Source organism: Triturus cristatus, chromosome 3_1, assembly GCF_964204655.1.
Source record: "Triturus cristatus chromosome 3_1, aTriCri1.1, whole genome shotgun sequence".
Classification (NCBI taxonomy): domain Eukaryota; kingdom Metazoa; phylum Chordata; class Amphibia; order Caudata; family Salamandridae; genus Triturus; species Triturus cristatus.
In genome coordinates this window covers 806,551,949-806,574,534 of record NC_140583.1, presented here as the reverse complement: position 1 = coordinate 806,574,534, position 22,586 = coordinate 806,551,949, and the positions used below count along the sequence as shown (strand labels likewise).

Here is a 22,586-nt window from a genome sequence, read left to right as displayed (position 1 = left end):
CTTCCAAGGTTTCTCAAAGCTCCTCCACTGGGCTTTTGTCCTGCGGCCACTTAATGCTTATTTAGGTGTTGCTGATATAGGATTGAATGCTAACCTGATTTACCCAGAAGATATTAAAAAGCGGTTGAGGTAGAAATTAAAGAGGGCAGGAGAAAGGGATGGTGGGCCTTGTGGCTTATGCGATCTGACTCTTAGCAAAGGGCCGATGTCTTCATCTCGCTAAAAGTTAGAAATCTGGGCATCTAAACTGACAGCAAACTCTCTCTCTGAGTGCCAACCACTTTTTTTATGTCAGATTAAGATTTTGAAACCAGTGTGCCGTTTCATCTGCACATAACTGTTATGCATGTGCTTGTTAAACTGCACCGAGAGTGTGAAAATGTGAATATCTGGTCGCATTTGAAATAAGTGGTGACATGGTTCTGCAAGAATGATATCTCGATTGCTCCAAAGAGATCATATTTCCTCAATTCTTTCTGGTCTCCATTGGCTACCAGTCTGCAAAACAGTTTTTTTCACATCCATTACCATTATCCACTAAGCCATTAATGAAAATTCAGCCGATTTGTTGGCTTAGAAATGTCAGTGGCTTATCCATCGCTGGGCTACAAGATCTGCCAAAACTGCATTACTTTATATTCCCCAAAACCAGCTAGGCATTCATGGTCATAAAGGCTTTTCGTGGCCACTGCCAGGATTGGTAACCCTCTTGCTCTTAGGTTGCAATCTGAAAACTGTAACAATAGGTTAAGGAGGTTTTCAAATCCCTGGCTAATAACTCTTTCATTTCTTTTAACTCAGGAGCTTTACTCTCTATAGTTGTATTCACCTGCTATAGAACCAAGAAGATGTTATGTAAATTACACCAAATTATTAAGTTGTAGCCTAGCATCCAATCCTTACACAGCACAAACTGAACACTTTTGGAGGGATAAATGCTTAATTCCCCTATATCTAGGTAGCTCTGGCTAACCATCCCAGAATCTGCACTAAGCCACTAAAACGAAGACAGTCTTTGTTGGAAAACAAAGTAGAAAATTAGATTGTGGCAATACTCTGGTGTGTGGCCTGTGAAATGAATAGGTTTTGCAAGTTTTGTCAAACAAATCAAGGTAGATCAGACATCATCAGCATGATAAGGATACGGCACATGTAGTCATTCAACGTAGAGTTCACATCAAACTCCTAACCCTGCAGTCAGTACCGCCAAAGCAACGCATCTGTTTGCGGCCCCAAGATAAACATGTGCTCCGTCTTCACAATTGCGTACAAATCTTCCTCTTTTCCAAAACTAAGGCAGAAAGCCAGAGCCAACTGAACAAGGCTCGCAGTCCTAACATCGGTAAATCAGGAATGAAACACTCCCCCCCCCCCCCCCACCCCCCCACACCTGTTTAAAGACTCCAAAAGCAATCCGCTCTACTACCTTCTACTGCACGACCCATACCTCTTTAGCCAACTGATAAACTCTCACATCTGTAGCACTGGATGGCCTCACTGACGTTTTAGTGCTGGATAAAAGCAGGCTCACGGAGGGTCTCTCTCTCTTAGAGCTCTCCCTTGGCTTCAGGGAGGGTCAGAGTTTCAGACTGCTCAAGAGTAACTTTGCCTTTCTCTTAGACACAGTACAAGCTTTCGTTCTGGTGCTATATTTTCTTGTGTTATATACTGTGTTATCATGCTCTACAATCGCTTCCGGGTGTAATAGCCTTCAGTAAGCACCACCTGCCTTAAAGCGAGTATGGAATATTGAAATAAAGAGGATGAATGTCACTGCCCAATTATTAAGGCATAAGACAAGCAGAAGTCTCGGTGGTTTATGTGCATGGAGTTTCCGAAGTCCTTAGATTTGCACCCTGTAAACTAATGCAGAATGCCCGAGAACATTCAGCTTGCTTTCTACCAACCATTTTCACGCTTTACCAGTGATCCAGGGAAGTAAAACAACTCTCTATTGTTCCTGATCCTCTCGAGGTCTCCTCCTCTCTAAGCAAACGTTTACAAAGTCAGTAGTTGTTCTAAGGAAAGGAAATGCAATATATCTTGGTACGGGAAGGACTGGGGCCCACCAACAAACATTGTGTCCCAGAAAGAAGACATCTGCTGCTGGCTGCTGGGACACGACAGGGTCAGACGCTAAAAAAACAAATTCAGGAAGTATCGCATGCGGCTCAAAGACACAGTGCCCTTTATGCAGAGCTTGACAAAAATCCTAACACAGCAGCTCATCGAGCCAGCTCAGCCCTCCATACATCAGCAAGCACGGCATCCCTGTCCCAGCGCATGACACTGTATATTATTGCAAGGCGATTTCTTCTGGCAGTCAGCCTTCTCTGCGCACAGCGCAGTTCGGCAGCATTCCTACACAGCTCCAGAAGTTAACTCGAGCACAGCTCCTGATGGGTGTTTCACAGAGCGACTCCAGAGAGTACTTTCAAAGCACAGCTTTAAAGCACTTCTCCAGAGAGTAGCTTCAAAGCACAGCTCCAGGGAGTAGTTTCAAAGCACAGCTCCAGGGAGTAGTTTCAAAGCACAGCTCCACACAGTAGATTCAAAGACCATTCATCTCCAGAGTAGATTTAAAGCACTTCTCCAGAGAGTAGCTTCAAAGCACAGCTCCAGGGAGTAGTTTCAAAGCTCACCTCCACAGAGTAGATTCAAAGACCATTCATCTCCAGAGTAGATTTAAAGCACAGCTCCAGAGAGTAGTTTCAAGGCACAGCTTCAAAGCACTGCTCCAGAGAGTAGCTTCAAAGCACTGCTCCATGGAGTAGCTTCAAAGCACAGTTACAGAGAGTAGCTTCGAAGCACTGCTCCAGAGAGTAGCTTCAAAGCACAGTCCAGGGAGCAGATTCAAAGCACAGCTACAGGGAGTAGTTTCAAAGCTCACCTCCACAGAGTAGATTCAAAGACCATTCATCTCCAGAGTAGATTTAAAGCACAGCTCCAGAGAGTAGTTTCAAAGCTCACCTCCACAGAGTAGATTCAAAGACCATTCATCTCCAGAGTAGATTTAAAGCACAGCTCCAGAGAGTACTTTCAAAGCACCGCTTTAAAGCACTTCTCCAGAGAGTAGCTTCAAAGCACAGCTCCAGGGAGTAGTTTCAAAGCACAGCTCCACACAGTAGATTCAAAGACCATTCATCTCCAGAGTAGATTTAAAGCACTTCTCCAGAGAGTAGCTTCAAAGCACAGCTCCAGGGAGTAGTTTCAAAGCTCACCTCCACAGAGTAGATTCAAAGACCATTCATCTCCAGAGTAGATTTAAAGCACAGCTCGAGAGAGTAGTTTCAAGGCACAGCTTCAAAGCACTGCTCCAGAGAGTAGCTTCAAAGCACTGCTCCATGGAGTAGCTTCAAAGCACAGTTACAGAGAGTAGCTTCGAAGCACTGCTCCAGAGAGTAGCTTCAAAGCACAGTCCAGGGAGCAGATTCAAAGCACAGCTACAGGGAGTAGTTTCAAAGCTCACCTCCACAGAGTAGATTCAAAGACCATTCATCTCCAGAGTAGATTTAAAGCACAGCTCCAGAGAGTAGTTTCAAAGCTCACCTCCACAGAGTAGATTCAAAGACCATTCATCTCCAGAGTAGATTTAAAGCACAGCTCCAGAGAGTAGTTTCAAGGCACAGCTTCAAAGCACTGCTCCAGAGAGTAGCTTCAAAGCACTGCTCCAGGGAGTAGCTTCAAAGCACAGCTACAGAGAGTAGATTCAAAGTACATCTCCACAGAGCAGATTCAAAGCACAGTCCAACAGATTAGCTTCAAATCACAGCTCCAGAGAGTAGTTTCAAAGCTCACCTCCACAGAGTAGATTCAAAGACCATTCATCTCCAGAGTAGATTTAAAGCACAGCTCCAGAGAGTAGTTTCAAGGCACAGCTTCAAAGCAATGCTCCAGAGTAGCTTCAAAGCACTGCTCCAGGGAGTAGCTTCAAAGCACAGCTACAGAGAGTAGATTCAAAGTACATCTCCACAGAGTAGATTCAAAGACCATTCATCTCCAGAGTAGATTTAAAGCACAGCTCCAGAGAGTAGTTTCAAGGCACAGCTTCAAAGCACTGCTCCAGAGTAGCTTCAAAGCACAGCTACAGAGAGTAGATTCAAAGTACATCTCCACAGAGTAGATTCAAAGCACAGTCCAACAGATTAGCTTCAAATCACAGCTCCAGAGAGTAGTTTCAAAGCACAGCTTCAAAGACCTGCTCCAGAGAGTAGCTCCAAAGCACAGCTCCAGAGAGTAGTTTCAAGGCACAGCTTCAAAGCACTGCTCCAGAGAGTAGCTTCAAAGCACTGCTCCAGGGAGTAGCTTCAAAGCAAAGTCCAGGGAGCAGATTCAAAGCACAGCTACAGGGAGTAGCTTTAAAGCTCATCTCCACAGAGTAGAATCAAAGCTCATTCATCTCCAGAGTAGATTCAAAGCACAGCTACAGGGGGTAGATTCAAAGTGCACATCCACAGAGTAAATTCAAAGTACATCTTCACAGAGTAGATTCAAAGTACAGTCCAACAGAGTGGATTCAAAGCACAGTCCAAACGAGTAGCTTCAAAGCACTTCTCCAGAGAGTAGCTTCAAAGCACTGCTCCAAAGAGTAGCTTCAAAGCACTGCTCCAAAGAGTAGCTTCAAAGCACTGCTCGAAAGAATAGCTTCAAATCACAGCTCCAGAGAGTAGTTTCAAAGCACAGCTTCAAAGCACTGCTTCAGAGAGTAGTTTCAAAGAACAGTCCATGGAGTAGCTTCAAAGCACAGCTCCAGGGAGTAGCTTCAAAGCACAGCTCCAGTGAGTAGCTTCAAAGCACAGCTCCAGTGAGTAGCTTCAAAGCACAGTCCAGGGAGTAGATTCAAAGCTCATTCATCTCCACAGTAGATTTAAAGTACAGCTCCACAGAGTAGATTCAAGGTACATCTCCACAGAGAGTAGATTCAAAGAATGGTCCAACAGAGTAGATTCAAAGCACAGCTCCACAGAGTATATTCAAAGCACAGCTTCACAGAGTAGATTCAAAGCACAGCTTTACAGAGTAGATTCAAAGCGCAGCTCTAGAGTAGATTCAAAGCACCGCACCACAGAGTAGATTCAAAGCACATTTCCACAGAGTAGATGCAACGCACAGCTCCATAGAGTAGATTCAAGCTCATCTCCAGAGTCGATTCAAAGCACAGCTTCACAGCGTAGATTCAAAGCGCAGCTCCATAGAGTAGATTCAAGCTCATCTCCAGAGTAGATTCAAATCTCATCTCCAGAGTAGATTCAAAGCTCATCTTCAGAGTAGATTAAACGCACAGCTCCACAGAGTAGATTCAAGCTCATCTCCAGAGTACATTCAAAGCTCATCTCCATTGAGTAGATTAGACTAAATCCAAAGCACAGCTTCACAGAGCAGATTCAGAGCTCATCTCCATACAGTAGAATCAAAGCACAGCTCCCGACACTTTGCTCCCACAAACATCTACAGGCTGAAGAACTTATGCATAGCTTCAGAGAGTTGTTCTACACCACAGCTCAAGAGTTTCTCTAATGCATAGCGTCAGAGTTACTTTAATATACAGCTCCGTCGACTTGCGCAGAAATACTACACCAGTGTAGAACACAAGTTTGGACATAGGGTTGGGGCTGGAGTGAAGAAGGGCACATTTTTAACTGTGATTTTTAAGTGGGGATGTGGAAGTAGCAGGGGTCAAAGGACCAAGCAGCCAGTCAGCCGAATATTACTGTTTTTTTTTTTTTGTAGCAGTGTCCCTTCCTCCAGACAGGCCTGCTCAATACTAGAATGCTCCAGTAGCATGCCCTTCCCCTAGAGCATGGGTACTCACAAACTTTCTCTCGGGGGCCAAATTTACAGTGTGGTTTCTGGCCGAGGGCCGCACTGGTGGGGGCGGGGTCATTGGGGGCGGCGTCAGTGGGGGCGGGGTCAGTGGGGCAGGGCTATAGGGGGGGGAAAAATCACTGCCGTTTCAAAACATTACTAGACAATGCTGTATTTCCAAAGCAGATGTAACTACATGGAGCACATGTTTATAATGTTTTTTTATTAGGATCAACCAAAATGCACCCATCAATCAAGGACCATTCACTTCACAAAGAAAAGAGATGTCCTATTAGTTAAAAAAAAAAAAAACTGTTTACATTTTGTAATCATGGCTAGTAATAGTGTTTTCAATACTGTAACATAGCAGCAGCGCACTAATATTACTGCAAGTAATGTCCGTGAGACCACTCCCATTTCTCATATGCGAGTTGCTGTTTTGATCTAACATTATTACAATGGCATCTGAGACAGGTGGGGAGAAAGAGAGATGGTATCTGAGCTTTGGTACTGCATCGGAGTCTGTTACACCCGACCTCAGCAGCATCGGAGTCTTCTGCAAAGCTCTCAACGTCCTGCCTTCCCAAACAGGGCCGGCTTTAGTGCTGGTGGCGCCCTGTGCGACAATGTTTGTTGACCCCCCCCCCCCCCAATGACCACCACCAACACGGATTCTCTCACCAGCACCCTTTAACAGTGACCAAGTCACCATAACCACACTCTCTCAGATGCATTGAATTAGTTATATAGCGCCACTCATACCAGTGTAGGGTGTCCGAGCACTTTGCATCTCACACACACATTACAGAGACAATCAATCATACGTGTGTAAATCTGTGTATAGGAAACGTTACTTAAGCCAAAGGACTGAAAGTGTAGGAGTCACATGTCATCCATACTGGTAGGCAGCATAGTTTAAGAGTGCTTGGTGTGGAGAAGCACACACGCAGAGTCGAAAAAGAAACAGCATAGTTGGGAGTTTTCTGTAATAATAAGAATCGATTTCTAGCAAAATTAACCCTTTTTGCAACATTAATCAATGTTCTAATGATGTATACTTTGCAGAGTGTATGCCGTTCTGGGATGAAAGTTAATATCTCGCTGTTCTATATTAGGACTTTAAGTTATAAATTGCAAGTAACAAAAGGATGTTTCCCTTAAAAGCAGTAATCTGCTGATCTGTTGACATCATACGCACTCTGTACTCTACTTGATACACGTTCTTTGCAGCAGGCATGTTAACCCTGTGCACTAACTTCACCGAAAAGTCAGAACCTCAAGATACAAAATGCTGATCTCTCTCCAGGAAGATAATTAATCACATGAGTTATGAGAGGCCTGGTAATTGCCTGCAGAAAGAAACGCTGCAGCAGGTGCTTCAAAAGCACAATAAACTTAAAAACACGGCGCCCCCAGGAAGCCAGCACCCGGTGGCACCTAAAGCCGGCCCTGGGTCAGGATATGGAATTGGTTTGATTTCCCAAGGCTGTTAAATCCACCTCAGGCGGGTTGATATGCGTCGCACTACCCACTCTGTCCACCTCTGAGGGGGAAAGGTTGGGATGGGTGCTTTCAGTAGAGATTGTTCCTTGTGCTGGGGATGAGGATAATGACTAATCATTTTAATGCACTCCCTGTAATGGGCTATCACATTTTCTCCTTTAACTAGGTTTTATGTTTTCCTTGCTTAACTATGCCATAGTTAATTTGTCATGCGTGTTCACAGGGCGCCTTTGGCTTCCATCAACAAACTACACAGCCGCAGGAGGAGAGAGATAGAGGACGCAGCTAGCACCCGGCAAAACAGAAGCGGTTACAACCGTTACATTTACACTTACCTGCAGCTTGACTGATATCGGGAGTTTTTCCGGCTGCAATGAAGATCCTCCCCGGGGCTGGGTGCTGCGGGCTGCGAGGAGGTCGACGTCGACGTGGACACGGACACGGACACTGGAAGCTTCTTCAAAGGTCCTTTAAAAGTCAGCTGTAAAAGCGCTAGTTACAGCTGACTTTTAAAGGGCTTTTGCTTCGCGCCGGGTGCCGTGTGTGACGTCACGTCTCAGCGGCCCAGGCCAATCAGAGGCGAGATCAGCAGAGAAGATGGTCGCAGGAGCAAACGTTGTGAATACGTATTGAATACGTATTCACTACGTATGCGCCTGCGGCCATCTCTACGAATTTGCATACTGTATGAATGTGTATGCTGCAAGGGTCCGCGGGCCGCCGATGAAGGGCGGGCGGGCCGCCAGCGGCCCGCGGGCCGTACTATGAGTACCCGTGCCCTAGAGGTTCCTTCTTAGTGCTAGAAGGCCCCAAGAGCATGCCCTTTTACGTCTCGCTGAGCCAGTGCATGCACTGCTCTGGGAGACATTTAGTTAGTGGCTTTTCAAAGTGCTACCACAATCTTTTCCTGGCCTCAAGCTTGCATTCACGAGTGCATGCTCGCGCGCAGCCGCCATGTGGCTTTAATGGCTCATTAAGCTTTGCCCTCCCAAATGCCTCGCACTGCCCCATCCCCACCACAGAGCGAGTCCCTGCCATCACTTTCGCTTTTACGGCCGAAGGAAGGCCCATCATTGGGTGTTACACCGCTGTTAGCTACATCCGCTCTGACAAACGTTCCCTTCGATTGCCGATTTGAGCCTGGATTGTGAATGTGAGTTATGCACAAATTTTGTTAGGTTTCGCCTTCACTTTTATCGTCACGCGCGCGCCACTCGCGTCCTTTTTTTAGGTTTCGCCTTGCCGTGCTTGCTTTTTTCTTTATGCTTAAACTTTCCGCGAGATTGAAAGTGTTTTTAGATCTCTCTCATGTGCTCCTCTCCATTCTCTGTGTTGCTCTCTATCGTCCTTCTGCTTTTGTCCACCTGCGTTGCTCTCTTGATTCCTTTTTCTTAAGAATTCCATGAGTGCATGTGGTTCCAGCTTCTCCCTCAGTGTTCTTCCGCTCTATGTTGCTCTCTCTTGACTTTTCACCGCCCTATTTTGTGATTGTGTCTGTTGTACCTCGCTTCTGTGAGCCGTCCTCCTCCCTCACTTCAGTGCGCTGCCCCCCTACTTCACTTGTCAGCTGGCTCACCGCCTCACTTCTGTCTGCCGCTTCCCTGCCTTGCTTGTCAGCCGCCCCACTTCTGCATTTCTGTCAGCTGCCCCCCTATAGCCTCTCTGTCTGCTGCTGCTGATGTACTGTCTAGTGCTGTCTTCCCGGGTTATTGCTGCTTTTTTTATTTGTTGTTTTTTATGGGGGCGCCCTTCGACCACCACTCCTGTTCCTATCCTGGCCATGGTCCTTTCACGGTGTCCGCATACCCAATAACACAAAGATAACTACCTATGTAGTGTAATATGCACAGTAATCTGCCATGAACCAGGGCGTATATCCATCACCGTTTAGGTATAGGCAGCCATATTAAAGATTCTACAAATACTGTGGAAACAAAGTGGTCTTTCTAACATATTTATCAATGCATCCTCTCTATGTGTACCACATAGTTCGAATACACAGTCTTTCTTCAGTGTTTGTTGACAAAGGTGCAAGCTGATACAGAAGAATGTAATACTTTTTTGTTGCCATCTCACATGAAGCTGGTGTCTACTGTAAAACTCACCCACCTGTGTGGTAACAAAAGTACAAATAAGCTTTCACAAATGTAATACTTCTTGTATTTTTTTTGCTGTGTCTGGACGGCTCTTCGTGAATATGCCCCTAGTTCTTCATATCTTTCATACTTCTCTCCTCATACCTAACTGCATCTTCACCCCTGCGCTTTGTTTCTTTGTTCTTTCACCTTCGCCTTCTTAATTCCCTCATCCTTTTCTTTTTCATTCTTTCTCTTGCCCCATTATTTTCTCATTCCTTTTATTTCTTCCCTCTTTGCCCCCTTTCTCTGTCCCTCCCTAGGTTCTTTCCCTATCCGTCCACCTTCCTTCTTTCCCCCTCCCTTGGTCTGCTCCGCCCTACCTTCCGTCTTCCGTCCATCCGTCCTACCTTCCATGTTTCCTTCTGCCCTACCTTTTTTACATCCCTCCCTTTCCTTCTCACGTTCCCCGTCGTTCCTTCCCTCATTCTATTTGTCCCTCCATAGTATCCACCGTCCGCTCCATGCTTTGCCCCAGGATCCCGGACTTTCCATTCTTTCTCTGCTCCCTTGCTTCCCACCTTTCTTTCCTGCCTCTCTTCCATTATTCCATCCTTCACTCTTTACTTCCTTCTGTCTGTCCTTTCTTTCATCTGTCTTTTCTATATTCCCTCTTCCTTCTTCCCTCACATGCCTTCCTTCTTACCTCACCTGCAATCCTTCCCTTATTCCTTCTTCTTTTCCTCCTGTCACCCGTTCTTTCTTCCGTCCCATCTTTTTTCGTGCGCCTTTCCTTACACTTGAGAGATTTTGTCCTGCCTTCCAGGTTCACAGTTTTGTTTTGTTCGCACCAAGGCCGTCCTTCGCCTCAAAGGCCTCAAACCCCAGCGTCTGTTGTAATGGACACAGTATTTTAACTCTGTAGGTAGAGCGTTGACGCTGGGTGTGTTTGCTCCTGTTCAGGCTGTAAGCACGGATTGGTTCTTTGTTGCCTCTTTAGGACTCAGCCTTGCATGTTATGTGTAGATGTGTACTTGAAGCAATGCTTAATTTGTAAAAAATAAACAAGCATTGGCATAGCCAATAGGTCTCGCCTTTGGGACCTTATAAGTGTTTCGCAATGCAACAGTTCATGTTGTTGTACCAAGGATATTGTGCTGCATAACTAAATACTTATAAGGTCCTAAAAGCGAGACCTATTGGCTATGCCAATGCTTGTTTATATAAGTGAGAGCTACAGGGGGCACCAGCAGCGTGCACTTCCTCCAGACATATCTCCTCTGTGCCACAGAGCTAAAACAAGCATTTACAATGCAATGGTCTCGGCATTGTTAAAGTTAGAGCTATTGGCATTGCTCATGACATTATTTTTGTTTATGTTTTTAAAACATTTAAAGAAACGGCATTGTTATTTACAACAGAGCCACACACACAAAGCCACCCACACACACAGAGCCACCCACACAGAGCCACCTACACAGAGCTATTCACATACAGCAACCCACACACAAATAGAGCCACCCACACAGAGCCACCTACACACACACCGAGTTACCCACACACAGACAGAGCCACCCACGCATAGAGCCACCAAGGTCTCGCCTTTGATCAAGCTAAAGCCATTTGCTTTGCTAATGGTATTGTAAAGCAAAGCAAATGGCTTTAACTTAATAAAAGGCGAGACCTATTGCATTTTCAATGCTTGTTATATTGGCAATTACAGAGCCCTCTTTTCAACCTTTTCAAGAGGGCGCTGCTTCTTTCAGCCGCTCGAGTGGATGTTCTACTCGAGCGGCAGATTCCTCAACACAAATGGAAGGTTTCTCAGCACGAGCTAAGAAATCTCGCTGGGAGGTGGTCTAGCACTGGATTTTCCTCAATCGCTAACAAGTGCGAGCGAGGAAAAAACGTTGCCCTGCTTCTCCAACGTATGGTGCAAGCAGACGAACGGAGCAGAGTACACCACCCAGGCCTACTGCATTGTCCCACAAACAGCTCCACTTCAGTGCATTTGTGTCACCACTAATTACAATGATCTAGCCACAGGGCTACTATGGCCTACTCTTCTATAACTATGCAAATGATATGCAGCTACCCCCGTTTCCTGCCTCCCCAAACCAGCATCCAAGCCTAAACCAGGTAAAGCTCTGGTTGGTAAGAGACTACTGCAAACTAAACCAGACAAGCTAAAATACTCAAATGTCACAGTGTATGAGCATCCACATCCGGGTAACACTGATAGCAAGCATCTGCCCCCGACCAAGGAAGACAATTAAAAACCTCGAGGTAACAAGAAACTCCAACTTAACATCAGTGCCATGATTCAACATTATTGTAAAAACCTGTAACTCCTCTTCCCCACCAGTCAACTCACGCAGGGCAACGAGAAAGCCATGCTTGCCGCAGGACTACATACCAAATAAAACAACTCCGAATGGCTCAAAATGCAGCTATAAGCCTCATTATTTTATTTTTGTAAAGCACGTCATGTTATTTCCCAAATGAGTAGTTTACCATGGCTTTCCACGAATACCTAAATGTCGATTCAGTTTGAATTAGTTATTTTCGAACACCTGGAAATTCTACACCCACACACTTTCAGGAAAAGATCAATACTCCCAACCCTCGTGCCCACTGGGTATTTACCCACAAATCTTCTCCCAGTCCACACCAACTACTGTGGAGGAGACAGATGCTGTGCAAAACTGAGAAGCCTCCACGTTTCTTCCAGCGATCCCCACATCCGGAATAACCTTCATGTCCATTTGCTCATTATAGAAAGGTAGGGTCACTGTAACCGCAGGTCATCAAAATGTGAAGACAGCCACGTGTAATTGCCTACTCTTTGCCCATAAGTCAATCGTTCACATCTTTCAAGAGCACCTAGAAGAAAATTAAGATGTGCACTGTCTGCTAAAAAAATGAAACAGAAGACGGATACCTGAGAGGACGCGAGACCTCGGGGCTCCTTGCACCGGACCCATCGCCGGGCTGATTACTGCGCACAAAGTCCCCGGTTGTGGTTCCAACATCGGCGGGGGACGGCGCGGAGTCCGGAGGCTGCCTGGAGTGCGGTTCCGGGGAGTGTGCCGCTCCCGTTCTGCCCCGCGGCGGCTCCCGCGCCACGACCACAAAATGGCGCCGGCGCCGCTCGGCTGCTAAAGCAGTCATCGCGGGGCGGTACCGCAGAAGAGAATAGGTGCTGGCTGGGCCCCGCGTGCCACACCGTTGTCATGTGCGCCAGGTATGTGCATACATCGATGAACATTGTGCCACGCGAGGCGTGTTTACTGTCCCGGGCTTCTCTCTTTTTTTAAGTTTACCTAAATAAGTGCGCTCGGAGACACCGACATCGCTGACACTGACCACAGGACCCCGCAGGAGCTCGCCGACTTTGTAACCCTCTTTCTCCGAGGTCAAGCAGAAATGCCTCGCAGAAACGCAGCGTCGTATTCGGATTCGGGGGCGTGTTTTCTTTCTCTCCTCTTCCCATTGGCTGGAATGTTTACATTCCAGAGGAGAGAAAGAAACTAAAAAACACCCCCCCGAATCCGAAAAAGACGGGGCTTAAATGGACAGACGCCCCTCTCCTCCAATGGCTGGCCTCCGTTTAGGAAGCCAGCCAATGGAGAAGAGGGGCAGGCAGTGGCGTCACTATGGGAGTGCGGGGGGTGCGGACCGCCCCGGGTGACACGCTCACGGGGGATGACACCAAAGGGCCGGTCCGGTCGGTGTGGTGTGGTGCAGACTGCAGAACAAACCAGAAACGCAACGACGACGCAACCTAACTACTATTGAGCAGGAGGAGGTGCCTGTTCGCAGCGCGCACTGTCTCCTCCTCCGCCGCATCTGCGCGCCTCGGCAGTGATGTCGTCACTAGAGGGGTGCAGTCGGCGATGTTGTTTTAATGTTTTGGAATACGGGAATCCGAATCCCGCATGCGCATTGGGCCCCAAGTGCGCGTGACTTGGCATCACGAGGGGCGCCGAGGACTCGGGAGGTGAGGAGGTCTCGTCTCACATCGCCGTCGCCACTATAATTTAATTTTATTCTAAGGACAGCCGCCAGCGCCGACCGTGGTAGTCCCCCCCCGGTCTGCCACCAACACCAACTCAGCAGGTGAGTGTGTTTGTCGAGACATATTCCCTCAGTGTTCATGGCAAACAGTCATTGCTTTTTTGTACAATTCAGTCTGCAAACATGCCTTCACACAGGAATACTTTCCTCCAGCGGTGCTGCTAAACTGCTAAATAAATGTGACATTTAAAAGACTGTAATTGTATTTATATAGCGCTTTCGCTTACTACCCGCTACAAGGCGTTGAAATGGATGTAGCTCACGCGGACTGCACAACAGCGAGCAGCGCACACCAGAGTCCAGCTATATACAGCTCTTCATTTGTACTTATCTGTAACATGTCAAACTTGGAAACATTTACAAATATTTTGGAAGTTCCTTTGTTTTCGACGACATTCTCTCGACGGCATTGACACCCCCTGCGTCTCCCCAGCCCTCCCATGAAGCATTCTTCCAATTAGCAGTATTGTTCGAGATGTTTCTGTCATGAGCACCACAGAGCAATTTAGGAGACACTGAGAGCCGAGCGGTGGGAATTACGCATTCCTCCCTCTTTTCCATACTAAGCCCAGGCTGGGTCTGTAGAGAATTTGTGCCGGAATTAAGAGTACATCGCCCTAAATTCTTGCTATGGCTGTGTAGTACTGTGGCCTATTATTGCGTATTGGTATTACTATTGCCTATTTGACACCAAGTAACTTTTGCCTACCGTCCTGTGCTGCTGGGTGGATATTTCCATTTCTGTTCAGCATTTGAGAAAAGAAGTTTGTTTTTCTGATTCACCTTTCCTGACTCCTGCAGCTGCTTATCAGATCAGGCTAGGACACAAGGAGTACTGCAGTAGGTCAGAGAATGTGTTACTGTTTGTTTTTATTTTAAAAATCTGCACAGGCCCAGCAAGGCACATTATCATGGCCATGGATGCAAGGCAACAATAAAACATGTCCAGAGAACTGGTGATTAATGATCCTGCTGGAGAGCAGTCCTTTGCCTGTTGGTAGTTTTGAAATGCAGATAAACTGTATTTTATTTGAATAGCTCAGTGGGTTACTGCCTTTGTCACAGAGATTCTTGTGTTACTTGCAGTTCAAAAGTTACAATCCTAACATAGGAGTGGCTATGAACTGTCATCAAAGAGCTGCAGACAAACATGAATGGTATAGTTAGAACTTTTTTTGTGTTACTTTAAAGTTAGAAATTCCCCAGTCTTTCATTATTTTAATGTTGCTAAAAAGAGTTTGGGCCGATATACATTTTTATTAGTAAAGCCAAGCCCCAACCACTACGGTATGCTTTAAATCCTGAGTTTGTGCTTCCCCAGCCCAAACCCTCTTTAAATTTACTGCCCACCAGTATGGATGACATGTGATTCCTACATCTTGTAATCCTCATTGGCTCATGTGACATTCCCTGTAGACGGAATTACATACTAGCGAGAAAACCGGCCCTGTCATTGCCTTTCTGTTTTTATTTAATTAGCAATCAGGTCATTAGGGCAACTGTGGAACATATTTTAAAGTGCGTGCTAATTATATTTACTGCTATATTTAATGTTTTAAGTTTGAAGGTGATTTTGCTAATGTTTTTTACGGGAAAAATGAAAGTAGAGCTGGATGGGGCTGATATGGGGCTGGGGCCCGAAGGTCAGCTGTGAGATAAGGTACACAGGAGTGGGATTGTCGAAAAGTGGATAATCGGGCCTGGAAGTACTTGTGTTAAAACCTGGCATGTTGGAATTTGAGGGTTTGCACTTACATCCAGACATCGCTCTTACTTTCAAATAACTCTCCACATGCTCTGTATACACACAGAATTGATCCGTTGTATACTGGTGACTGTTTGCAAGTAGATATAATCTAATCTAGGGCTTGTAGGCTAGAAGAAGACAAATTGGGTCCGCAGTGGCCCACCCAAATGCACCTTTGGCCCACCCAACAAAAAATTCCTGGAGCCGGGCCTGATTGACAGAGCTTCCTCTGCTTTCATTTTTCATGTCGCAACAAAGAAGCGCACTTTTATTGCTAAACAACAATGACTGCAAAAGTTCCGAAAGACAATTAGATTTTTGTTGGAAGCTGCTATATCATCCTGTTGCTGCACAAAGACAGGGCCCGCAGAGCAGGGGGAATAGCTGCATTCAAGCTTGCAATGTTACCCGTTCTTTCACTTTACATGCGATTTCTCAATATGTTCAAACTGCGTTTTTATGACTTTTAGATCAATTTTTAGTGTTCAAACCTGAGCTTCTTTCATGTTACAAAGAGAGCCGCCCCATCTCCTGTCATTTCGGCCCCCTCCCTGATCTATAACCTACTTCTCTGGACTTGATAATGGAGTAAGGAGTGCTGTACCGCCGTTACATCATGCATCACAAACAACTTGCATTGCGACCACCCGTGCACCTTGTTGAATTCAATTTTTCTTCTATGGCCTTTGTAAATATAGGACCTACATTTACAAACGTTACTAATGATTCTGTATGGTCCCGTTATTTGCCAACTGTGTCCACTGGCGGACTCGGAGCGGAGGAGGTCCATGCGGTAAGTCGTGAGGGGGTGACACCATGAGTTACCCGCACCGGGTGACACCAACCCTAGTGACGCCACTGGGGGCAGGTTCAAGCCCCATACTAGAAAACATTAAATCTCGCCAAGCGAGACTGCGCAAGCGCAGCCTTCGCTAGTCGAAACCTAAACAGTGTGCCTTTCCTCCACAAGTGTCTTCATACTGCTATATACAACAGAGTGCCTTTCTTCCAGCAGCTTCTTCTTGGCACTAGGAGGTCCAGCACTGTGCCGTCCCCCTGTGAATCCTGGTCCAAGAGCGTACCTTTCCTCTAGAAGTGGAGGTGTTCTCTAAAAAAGGGCGGTCTCCAGCAGAGTGCCTTCTCAGTGCTCGAGGGTTCAGGGCCAGAATAAGCACACATCAGTTGTTTAGATCCCATCTTTTGTCAGCTTTCCCTAGTAGTGATCTCTCATAAGTGACAGATGTACCACGTTGTCTTGACGGTGCTTAAAGAGCTCCTTCGGTGAGATCAACCTCTAGACATGCCTGCTCATTGATTTATGACCCAGGCGAAGCTAGGTTTTTCCGGCAGAACATTTTCTGTTACTGAAAGTCTCATTGTAAAGTACTACTAATTTGCAACTTGTGTTGTTGCAGTTTTTTATAGCGCGTACTCGACCCGTAGGTATTGGAGCACTTTACATGAGCACCAGTTATATTACAGTTCATTTTTGGTAGGCACGGGGAGATTAGGTAATTTGGTCAGGATGTTAAGCCGACGCCAAGACTCGAACCTAGTTCCCCAGTTCCAAAGTCTGCAGTTTTGGTCGTTACGCCACATCCCCTCCAACATTTGTTTTTACTTTTTCATAAGAGTTTTTTGTTCTGAACGCTTGTTTTTTGGTAATTTGGCAGCGTGGGTTGAGTTTCTAACGTCTTCTGCCCCTGTCCTACGCCCATGAGCGAATATTCAAGGCAGGTGTCCTGAGAGACATGGTTTCAATGCTTTAATGCATACTGCAACAACGAACGCATGTACAGTGCAAAGGGCGAATTTCATGCTGCTGTTGCTGAAATTAATTCCACTGTGTAGCTTCAACGCAAAGCTTTAGAGTGTTAAACACACCTATCAACCAGGTGGCTGGCTCTCAAATAAGGGTGAGGGCCGATACTAAAGAGGTGAAATAGCACTTTTGGCGGGTGATACTGGTCTGCAAAGAAGGCGGCTTACTGGACGTCTATGGAGACATGTTGCTTTTTGGGAGGGTCTGTATTACTGAAGGAGGTTGATAGCCGCCAAATAAGGGCGAGGGGAGAAGTAAGCTTTAAAGCACAGCTGCAGCCGGTAGCGCAGGCGCACAGCGCGAGGGCACAGTTCAAAGACCCGCCGCAAGCGGACTCCAGGGCAAAGCTCGATGCCATTCGCAACCAAGACTTTGTGAATTAGTTTCAGGCCCCTACGATGACACACAGGCTGTATCCGATTTCTCCTGTTCTGGGTCAAGCCCTGCCTAACACACACGGAGCCAGGACTCGCCAATAAATCCGACACTTACGCAATAACTAGGCACATCAGCAGCTCGTAAAAACGAATGGGTTACCGTACATATGTTCTAATACACTTCACTAACATATCGGGAATGGTATGTATGGTGTTTCCTCTTCTGCAAATTGAAATTAAAACAGCGCCACACTGCGTCCACACATGCATTGGTTCTTGTTGCACGCACAATAACGGCCTGGAACATCAAAAGAGGCACCAGTGCCACCTACCGGCACTCCGAGGAATGCGCTTTTGCAACCTTATCTGAGGTGCTGGTAAATAAGCGAGGCTATCAATAGAGCAGTAGCACCCAAGGCCAGGCGTGACAAGAGCGCATCAATTAACTCTCAGGTGTCAAGTGAAGGACCACTCCCTGTTCTCTCTCACTAGTGCCATGTTATTCAGCAGCTCGGGGCGCTTCGGTGAGCTCTCTGTTACAATGAAGATGGATACTCGTAAGTTATAAAAGATGTAGGTTTATTAGGGAGCTGTAGGGTACAGATAAAGCCCCACCAGGAGCAGCCTCCTTGCTGCTCAGGCCACTCCTTCAACTGACACTCATCCAAACACACTCAACATTCTCCATGACCTCACACGCTGGCTGAGCAGCAGGGACCTGGAACTCTGGGGGAGGATGCATAGTAATCAAGACAAGTCACAAACCATCTCCCCCTTATGAAAACAATAGGGAAATAGAAATAAACCAAACGAGTCCCATAAATATTCCTTCTCGATTAACATCAAATCAAAAGGACAAGAGATGACACAACGTGATCAAACAGTCCTAAAAACATCAGAATACATTGATATAATCAGACCATGCAATCTTCAGCAGAATTTAGGAAACTAATAACACCCCTAAGTCATTTACCTTACATCAAGGTGCAACACACATGCTCCTGTTACACGCCCTTAACCACTCAGGAGGGACAACACTAACATAAGGGTGCAATACACATGCCCCTACACTACACCCTTAACCCCTTCGACGCGGGAGAATAATGAGGGGGTGGGGTTTGGACTGCCCCCAGCCGTCCTCCGCACACGCCCACCGGATGTCCTGAGCACCGAAGAGGTTAACCAACTAGGAAGGACAACAGTAAACATATCAATGGGTGTTTCTAAACACTTACAGCAGTAGCAGGGAGTTCACACCCTCTACTGCATCCACTCTCACGGCAGGACCAGGGACTACGTACCCTCTACTGCATCCACATAACTTATGTTAGGACCAGGGTAAATCCCCACCAGGAGCAGCCTCCTTGCTGCTCAGCCCATTCCTCCAACTGACACAAATCCAAGCACAAAGACTCTCAACATTCTCCATGACCTCACACACTTGCTGAGCAGCAGGGACTTGGAACACTGGGGAGGATGCATGCTAACCAAAACAAGTCACAACATTCTCCCATTGCCTCCTATTTGCAGGAAAGTCCACACTCTGCCTATGGGCTTTCCACATTTCTTCAGTTCCTTGGACAATTCTCTGCAATATTACAGTTTTCAAAGAGGCCAAGCCGACGGCAGGTAAGCGACAAAAGGCTGGGTGAAGAGCACAGGGTCTCAGCAGTTCTTCACCAACACCCCGCTGTACCACGTTGAGCGCCTAGTCTCAACTTTGGGCATACAGTGCACACCACAGCGACCTAGTACTGGTTAAAGGTGGCCTGCCTAGAGGTCAGTCTGATAGCAGATCTTGGCCGTGATAGTCTCAGTCAGTGTCTATGGATTCAGAGAAAGGGCTTAGGAGTTTCCGTCACCAGGAGCATTGGAGACAAAGCCATGGCACCCAGAACACTGACCACAACAGACTCTTGTAACTCGTGCCAGTTCACCACCGGAGTAACTGACAGCTCAGCCAAGTACAACGCATCAGGGCTTAGAATAACGCATTTCAGTGCTGGTGTTCACATTACCACACTAAAATGGTTTAGTCACGCATAGGAGTGCCCCAGGGGATTCCCTTACTTTGCGATCAACAAGGCTGGCTGCATTTCGCAAAAGCAGGCAGTGCACTTTTGGCTTGTTCTAGTGCCTACTGCGCCGAGTGGTGCTGCTGCAGTGCTTGTAGCATAAATTTAAGCTGGCTGGAGGGGCTGTGCTAACGTTTGATAGCAAGCCCTGCCCTGCCCTGGCCTCACTGTAAAACAACCAAGCCCATTATCCGGCCCTGATGTCTCACAGGCTTTCTGGGCGGACCACGTGCTGGGCTACTTGTGGTCAGGTGAATGAGTTTAATATCTGGAGGCGGCAATTTTTTTGTTTTTTGTTTTACAAACAAACAGACAAATTAAGTGGTGCTGGCAGGGTGTTGTTCCCCCTGATTAATGGAGTCATGAAGGGCCCGTCCACTTCGGCAGCCGATGGAGTCCCCCAGGCATAATTTAGGTTCCAGGCGGCCGGGCCTCCTGAAGAATTACCATCAACAGAATCTGAGTAGGACTCAGAGCGCAGATGGTTGTGCACCAAGGCCAGTCCACCCCATAGTAAACCCAGCTGGCCCGACACAGTGGCGGTAAGAAGTTAAAGGTCCCAATAAGTGCTGTACAATTTCTAAAGTGTTGGTGTTAATCATGATAAGGCATGAGGTGTTACCTCCAGGCAGTATGAGTTTTTCAGCTTCATAATGGTATTCAGACTACCTGCTTGTCTAATTGTTTGTCTCTTTAGGGAGCACACAAAGCGATTAAATATAATCACGTGTGGTAATTGTAGCTTTGATTTTATATGGAAGTGTGGGAAGGATGTACACAGCTGCTGAAATACTAAGAGCTCCAAAGGAAAAGAAAATGTGCTTAACAGTGGGGAAAGAGTGGATCGTGTGTGTGTTAGTGAGAGCATGGAGAATGTGTGGTGGGGCAACACAGGGAGATACTTGTAGAAAGACAGAATATTAAGACAGTGAAAGACTGTGCGGACAGTCTGAATAATAGTACATGACATATTGAAGCACTGTGAAGGCTGCTTCCCTTCGACTGACATTAGTAATGTTTAAATCACAGGTCTGGCTTGTTTCAGAGGTATATTGTTTATTGTGTTATATGTGTGGATACAATAATAGAACACTCACAGGCATGCAAATACTGGACATTGCGCTGATATACTCACGGGGAAGTGTCACTCTTTCAACAGTAGATTGTCACTCATTCACACACTAAAACCACAGAAATGTGGCACATAAGGAATCCAAAAACTTGGCAGCTATGTCAATCTCCTAAGACTTGCCCAGTGCTGCAGCAGGCTGGGCAGCGCTCTGATCCGGCAAGTCAGTCAGCTGACTGTGGTGACTCTGAGTAATTATGATAATTTATTAGCAGACATCAGAGTTCATCCATGCTGGGGCCTCGAACATCTTGTTTGGTACAGTCGGGTCCATTTCTGGCTATTTGCAGCATTTTTAGAAGCTTCTTAGAGTTTTTTGATGCTCAAATGGGTATAATTTCTGGTATTTATGTTTCCCTCATCCTCATTGCTTGATTTTGCTTGCCAGAAAGTGTCACTCATAGTCGTTGAATGTCACTCATAATTACACTGAAATTATAAAAATGTCACACATAATCAATCTAAAACCTTGTCAGCTATGAGGACTGCCGGAAGGCAGCATTTACTGTGTAGCAAACATCTAATGATGTTTGATGCTACTATCAGGCATCTGTGTGGTGATGTATTGAGGTTTGGGCTCCCAAAATGCATACATGCCATCAGACCCGATTCAGGCATGAGACTCCCTATTTCTGAAGCCAAAAATGGCTTTATTTTGTCTGTCTCCCGCCTGAAATTGCCTCTGCTTCAATAGGTCAGTGGGATGAAGTACATTCATTTTAAATCTCTCACTTTCTTCTTCTAAAATGTTGGCATATATGCCACTCATATGAACCTCAAATCTGAACTTTGTACACAGAAGATGGGACATTGAGAGCCAATTGTTCACACCTACTATTTTAACAACTTAATAAAACATTATTCACATCAAACTGAAACAAACCCTGATGACAATCAACACAAACTATTTAAGAGCATAAACCTGCATATTCTGACCTTGAATCTTTGAAGTAATACATTTGTCCAAAACAGGAAAGTTTTAAGCTAATGTATTTCCTCCAAACAGTTGACACCCCCCAGACACAAGGGATTACATCTTTTGCCTGTCAAAAAACGAGAAATATATATCCATGTCGTTCCTCTGCTTTGTCAGCCACATTTCATGACCCCTGTCTAGGAGCTAAAATACAAGGGCCTCGTGTATCATGGTTCATTACCTCGAGGAGTTCAATATGTGATTCTTTGCCCGAGTCTCGCCATTTGCTCTTTAATGCACATGTAAACTTTGTAGCTCTCCTCGAGTCCTTCTCTTGTAGGACAATCCCATTTTTTGTAAGTCATTCACCTGGCTGTCTTCACCTTGTGCTTATCCTTCTGGTGAAGGGGCTTCGAGAACCCGATACAATATTCCAGAATAGAAACCCGCACATACAGTGTTTCGCTGTCACAGTACATTAATTTATTTGGAGGTTTTGTAAAGTACTGTGCCTTGTCTCTCAGGACCAGAGCATCATCAATCTACATTTCTGTATCCTCTGCCTCCTTGATATTTTTTATATATTTAACATTAAAAAACTGAAAACGAACTACAAGCAAATAAGTTCACAAAAGTACAAAATCCAGACAGTTCAACATGGAAGGTTGTCTGAAGAGAGCTTGTCAGAATAACAGCACTTTGAAATATTTTTTTAATTAATGATGGGAATGGTGCAGGATCTGCCAAACCAACCAATGAGCATGAGAAACCACTGCTGCCAGTGGAGGACAGCCGTGATTTTGAGACTTCTATGAGAGACATGGAGGCAGAGCGCAGTGCACAAGGACACTTGAGGTGATGTGGTTCTATAAATACCTAATTTTATGCAGAGCTTAATACCAGTGGTTTTGCAATTTCTTAGTACTATAGACGCAGACAATACTAATATACAATTTAAAGGTCCTCAATTTGTTTTGGAAAAATGAAAGACCGAGTCAGTCTATTCCATGTTACTAAGGCAAGGTAGAGCTTTATGGCATTTGTGTGCGGTGGCGTCTTA

The 22,586-nt window shown here is 45.9% G+C and overlaps 1 protein-coding gene across 10 annotated transcripts in view; it reads right to left on the bottom strand.

Annotated features, from left to right (window-relative positions):
• Window positions 1–22,586, bottom strand: part of IFT54 (intraflagellar transport 54) — a 543,753-nt gene that overhangs the window by 16,553 nt on the left and 504,614 nt on the right. The gene's annotated exons all lie outside the window — the stretch shown is intronic.